Here is a 6,404-nt window from a genome sequence, read left to right as displayed (position 1 = left end):
ATCCATGACAATTACTTAAAAGGTTGATTTTGGTGGCTATTTACACCACAAACTAATTGGCACGTGTTTCCAGCTTTTCTAAAATGGTACCCCTTCAAGATGACATGTTCACATTTTGTTCTCCACACTTGTTGGACTTGGTTTTTCTTTTCGGTTCCTGTTCTATAAAAATAAATAAAGCTGGAAATTTCCGTACGGCTACCATGGGATTATTAAAAGGTGTTTGTTATGGTGTTTAAAAAGTGTTGCTTAATTACTAAAATAGGTAAAATAATTAATTCTAAATTTAAAAATATAAAAGTTAAAAAATTTTAAATATTTTAAAATTACTATAAAAAGTAATTTAGATAAAAATTAGATACTAAATAAAAAACACTATAAAATTGCCCTTATTAAAATATACTTGTCAGATACGATGATGACCAGCGTATAAAAATGGCAACCTTTCGTAATTTTATTTTTAATATTATATAAAAGAAATATAGCAATATCAATAATATATTATAAAATTATAAAATACCAATAAGTTATAGCATGTTTAGTTAAAAATTATCACATATCTTATAAATTAAAATTATTCTTTTAAAAATTTTACAAAATTTGAAAATAAATTATAATTATTTATTTAAAAGATACAGGATTTTTATAGAATATAAGATATTTTTATAATTTTTTTAACAACGTAAATTTAAAAGAAAAATGAATATTTTTTTTAAGAAAAAAATATCTAAAGTATATAATGTGATTACTAAAATATAACTACATAAGTTATTATTAATATAATAATATAAATGTTAAATATGTTAATATAAAAGAATAGATGATTTTCTTAAAAATAAATATAGAAATTATTATATAAAAACTAATTTGAAAGAAACAAAAACTTGAAGGTATGATATTAAATTAGTTAAGTAAGAAATATTAGGAATTAAATAATTAAGATATAAATTCATTATATAATAAAAAATAATACATATAAAATTATTAAATTACATAATATTTTTTATTTTTTAAACATATATTTTATATATAAATATAGTCTACCCTGACTTAAGAGAGATAATATTTAATTTAGTCTTTTAAATTATATGAGAATTTTAATTTAGTTTCTAAAATTTTAGTTACTTCTATTTAGTTTTTAAACTTTGTGAATGTGATTTATTCTAAAATAATTTTGACACACACACATTAATGAAATGTTGACGTAAATACTCAGATGTCACATTAGACTTTATAAAATAATGTCGATTTTGTTTTGCCGCTCAAATCTTTCAAAAACAATATTCTAAGTAAAGTTTATTAAAATTTTTCCTCCTAAAACAATAGATACAATATCATTTTTTAGCTATTTAAATACCAAAATAAAAACGAAGTCATTTTACAAGTTTTAAAGTAGAATTTGATTGTCCATATCAACACTCTATTAATGTTTATGTGCTGAAAATTATTCTATAAATTAATATAAGTCATATTTATAAAATTTTAAAATTAAATAAAAATAATTAAAATTTAAAAAATTAAATTAAGAGGCCAAATTGAATATTAAGTCCTTTCAAATTTCTCACAAGTCACAACGTATATAACAGGCTCCATACCGTCACGTCGACGTCCTGGGATTATGCAACACCGCTAACACGTTTGAGTTTGACTTTAAATTTTTAAGCACATAACTCGGAAATAATAAGGATTTCTTTCCTATAGAATAAAAAATAACCAAAAATACGGAAATAAAATTTAGTTATATGCGTGTCTTCTTTTATTATATGCATATCTGATTTAAGTATATAATGTCGACGGAAGAGATAAGGAGGAGAGCGGGGAAGGGATTGCATCAGGAGAAAAGGAGGATCATATTTCGGGAGGGGTTTCTAAGCCTTTGAAGGTTTCTTTCAGGGACAAAGTTGTGGGTTCCAAGATTGCTAAAGCTTTTTCACTTGTTGAAACTTTATCGGGAGATAACATTGCGGTAGTTTTTGGGAAGCAAGGAGATCTCTTACCACCGAGTGTCACATTTACCCAAGAAGCTAAGAATTGCTTGGCAGAACCTTATAAGGATGCTATAGTGATTAAGGTGCTAGGTAAACATTATAGCTACACTGCATTGTCTCATAAACTCCGAACGGTATGGAGGATTAAGGGAGGTTTTGATTTATTGGACGTGGGATTTGACTACTTTCTTGTGAAGTTTGATGTGGCTGAGGAGCGAGAAAAGGTTCTCTTAGGAGGTCCATGGATGATTGAGGGAAATTATGTGGCTGTGAAGCCTTGGGACCAAGAGTTTAGATCAAGTGAAAACTGTTTTGGAGCAACTTTAGTGTGGATTAGAATTTCTGGATTACCAATTTGGTGCTACCAAGAAGATGCAATGCTCCGTGTTGCGGCTGCAGTTGGCATTCCCGTTAAGGTTGATTTGGCAAAAAATTAGCTGAAAGAGGACGATATGCTCGAGCCTGTGTTCAGATAGATTTAGGATTGCCAGTGACTAAGAAGATTCTTGTTGAAGGTGTTGAATATGAGGTTGAATATGAAAGTCTTCACCTTATTTGTGGCTCCTGTCTCAAGTTTGGTCATGATATGAAGGTGTGCAAGACTGACAGCAATGCAGGAGGAGGAACTAATGCCAAGGTGATCAGCGATGTAGCAAAACAGCCAGAAAGCTCAAATTCAAAAAATCCAGTGCATGGTGAAAAGGCAAGTTTTCATTTTGGCAAGAATCTTGGAGATGAGACTGTAAATGTTACTGTCCCGGATTTGGTGGAGAGTGATTTGCATGCTGTTCATGTAGACCATGCACAACATGAGGATTTGGAAGGTTGGACTCAAGTGATTAGGAAAGGAAAGTATAAAATGGGTCAAAAGCCTTCTCCTAGTACCCATCAGGTCCAACCAAAAGCAAAGAAGACTCCTAACAAGGCTACCAGTACTTGGACAAGGCCTAACCACCAACGTACAACACATGCTACTGGATCCAAAGTAAAATTAAGCAGGGACATCAATATTGGAAAATCGGTTAGTGTGCCTTCTTCGGGGACCCGGCACAATGTTCATCATCAGCAGCAATGTGAGACAACAAATGGCACTGTGCGAAAGTGTCCTCGCCCAAACTCTTTGCAGAATTCACCAGTAGATAAGGATGGAGCATCGACGGCAGGTATGGTGCAAGTTTCGACGGAGAAAATTGGGCTGCCACTTGAGAGTCCATTAAAGGCAGGATTGTCGAAGACAGGGACAACATGTTGAGTCTCGGGTTTGTTATTGGAGCTCCCTTTTTGCTGTTTTTTATGGATAGTTTCAATATCATAGCCTGGAATGTGAGGGGTGCGTCTAACAAGATGGCCCGTGTGCATTGCAACAATTTGGTGAGAATATATAAACCATCTTTCTTCTTTCTCTTTGAGACTCATACCATGTTTAATAATTTAAAAATTTTTTGGGATAAGTTGGGTTTTCATTGTGTTGGTATTGAGGAAGCAGTAAGACACAGGGGTGGCATTTGGTTTCTATCTTCTATTGCTAATGCTTCTTGTGTGGTTATTGATCAAATTGACCAATGTATCACAGTGAAAGTGAGTGTGGGTAACTTAGTTTGGCTTTGTAGTGCAGTATATAGGAGTCCTCAATTCGAAAAAAGATGTATGCTTTGGGATCATTTGCATTCTATTAATTCAGGCCATAATAGACCATGGATGGCCATTGGTGATTTTAATGAGATTGTGGCACCAGATGAGAGTACAGGTGCTTATTTTTCTTCTCACAGAGCTAGTCTATTAGCTACTACTCTAGATGAATGTGAACTCTTTGATCTTAAAGTGACTGGTAGGAGATATACTTGGTATAGAGCAGTTCAGGCTAGTAGGGACTTGGCTAAAAGGTTGGATAGAGCTCTAGTTAATGAGGCGTGGATGTCAATTTCCTGAAGGTTATTCTGAAATTCTTAGCAGGCTTCATTCTAATCATTGTCCTATTTTAGTTTGTTGTCATGGTAGCCCCAGAGTGAAAGGTTCTCGTCCTTTTAGGTTCCAAGCTGCGTGGGCAACACATCCTTCTTATAAACATGTTATTAGTAAGGCTTGGAATCAAGAGTTTGGAGGCGTTACTGAAAGGCTTAAGATGGTTCAACAGGCTTCTTTGGACTTCAACTTAAGATGGTTCAACAAGCTTCTTTGGACTTCAACTCAAAGATTTTTGGAAATATTTTTGTGCGAAAAAATAAGCTGGAATATCAGATTGATCAGATTCAACGACGTTTGGAGGTTACCGATGTGTTATCTCTGAGAATTAAAGAAGCTGAACTGAGGGAAGATTATAATAGGCTTTTATTGCAAGAGGAACTTTTTTGGTACCAGAAATCTAGAGAGCAGTGGGTCAAGTATGGGGATAGAAACACTAAATTCTTTCATCTTCAGACTTTGGTGCATAGAAACCATAATATAGTACATGGATTATATGTTAGAGATGGGTCTTGGTCTACTGATCCAGATATTCTCCAGGAAGAAGCCCTCTCTTTTTACAAGAATCTCTTTGGTACAACGGAAGAGGTTGAGGTTGATTGTTTAGGGGATGTTCCGATACCCACTCTAAGCACTGAGGCTTGTGCTAGGTTAATTGACCCTGTCTCTTTTGCGGAAGTCAAGTCAGCAGTATTCAGTATGAGCCCTTTTAAGGCTCCTGGTCCAGATGGCTTTCAAGCTTATTTTTTTAAAGAATATTGGGAGATAGTAGGCACTGAGATTTAGAATATTGTCCGGAGCGCTTTTTTGGGAGAGTTCTTAAATCCTAGCATCATGGAAACTCTGATTGTGCTTATTCCTAAAATTGATAATCCTACCTTTATGAAGGATTTCAGGCCTATTAGCTTGTGTAATGTTGTTTATAAAATTATCACCAAAGTATTGACTAACCGACTTCGGCTTTTTCTTTCAGATATTGTTAGTCCTTTACAAGGAGGTTTTATTCCGGGTCGTGGTGCTCCTGATAATATTATTGTGTCCCAAGAAATTTTGAATTTCATAAAGCACACAAAATCCAAGAAAGGTACTCTTGCTTTTAAAATTGATCTTGAAAAAGCTTATGATAGGGTGGATTGGAGGTTTTTGGAGAGTACTCTCATTGCTTTTGGTTTTCCTATCATCACTGTTAATTTGATTATGACTTGTGTTCGTGCATCCTCTCTTTCTATTATGTGGAATGGGAATAGATTGGTTTTGCTCCTAGAAGGGGGCTTAGACAGGGCGATCCAATGTCTCCTTACTTATTTGTGCTTTGTATGGAAAGACTTGCCTGCTATATATCTCATAAAGTGGTCGAGGGTGTGTGAAAACTAGTTTCTGTCACTAGGGGTGGCCCAAAATTTTCTCATTTGATGTTTGCAGATGATCTCTTACTCTTCTGCCAGGCTACAAAAAGTCAGGTCCAAATGGTCATGCATTCTCTTAATATTTTTTGCAAGGCATTTGGCATGAAAGTGAATCTTGAAAAGTCTAAAGCTTTTTGTTCTAAAAATGTGACTGCTCGTAGAAGAGATATTTTTACTAGTGTTTCTTGAATACGTTTTGCTTTGGACTTAGGAAGATATCTTGGAGTTAACCTTAATCATTCCCGTACCAGTAGGGCTTCTTTTCATTCGGTGATTGAAAATGTGAGGGGAAGATTAGCTAATTGGAAAGGAAGGCTTCTAAATAAAGCAGGGAGACTTTGCCTGATCAATTCTGTTGCAGCATCTATTCCTGTCTATCATATGCAGGTATCTTTTTTTCCGAATTGGGTTTGCGATAAATTATCTTCTATGATGAGACAGTTCCTTTGGAAGGGTCAAGTTGATGGTAGAGGTCTTTCTCTTGTTAATTGGAGGACCGTGATCACTCCAAAAAAATTTGGTGGCTTGGGTGTTAGAGACCCTGCATGTGTTAATATATCTTTACTTGGTAAATTGGTGTGGCAACTTTTTCATTGTCAGGACAAGCCTTAGGTTGCTCTATTGAGGGCGAAGTATCTGAGGAATGAGGGAGTTTTAGATGGCCCTGTCCCTTGCAATGCTTCTCATGTTTGGAAGAGTATCTCAAAGGCTTTTGGTGCTCTTAAGGATGCCTTCTCTTGGTGCGTTGGGTCACTTGATCAATCTTTTTAGTTTGACAATTGGAGTATTGAGGGCCCAATTGCTCAAGATGTCCCTTTTGTACATATATCTGACTCTGATTTAACTATTAGAGACGTTTGGAAAGATGGTCAATGGAATCTCCATGATATTTTCTCTATCATTCCAGAAGATGTCAAACAACGTTTGAATGCTTATAATCCGGATTTGAATGCTGGAGAGAGTTCGAGTTAGTCGTGGGGTGTGGCATCTTCTAGACTCTACTCAGCTAGGAGTGGATACAGTTGGCTAGCCAAAAGAAAGTTTGACT

The sequence above is a fragment of the Arachis duranensis genome, chromosome 3, assembly GCF_000817695.3.
Source record: "Arachis duranensis cultivar V14167 chromosome 3, aradu.V14167.gnm2.J7QH, whole genome shotgun sequence".
NCBI classification, from domain to species: domain Eukaryota; kingdom Viridiplantae; phylum Streptophyta; class Magnoliopsida; order Fabales; family Fabaceae; genus Arachis; species Arachis duranensis.
The sequence above is the reverse complement of the archived record's forward strand: the minus strand, read 5'-3'. Positions refer to the sequence as shown.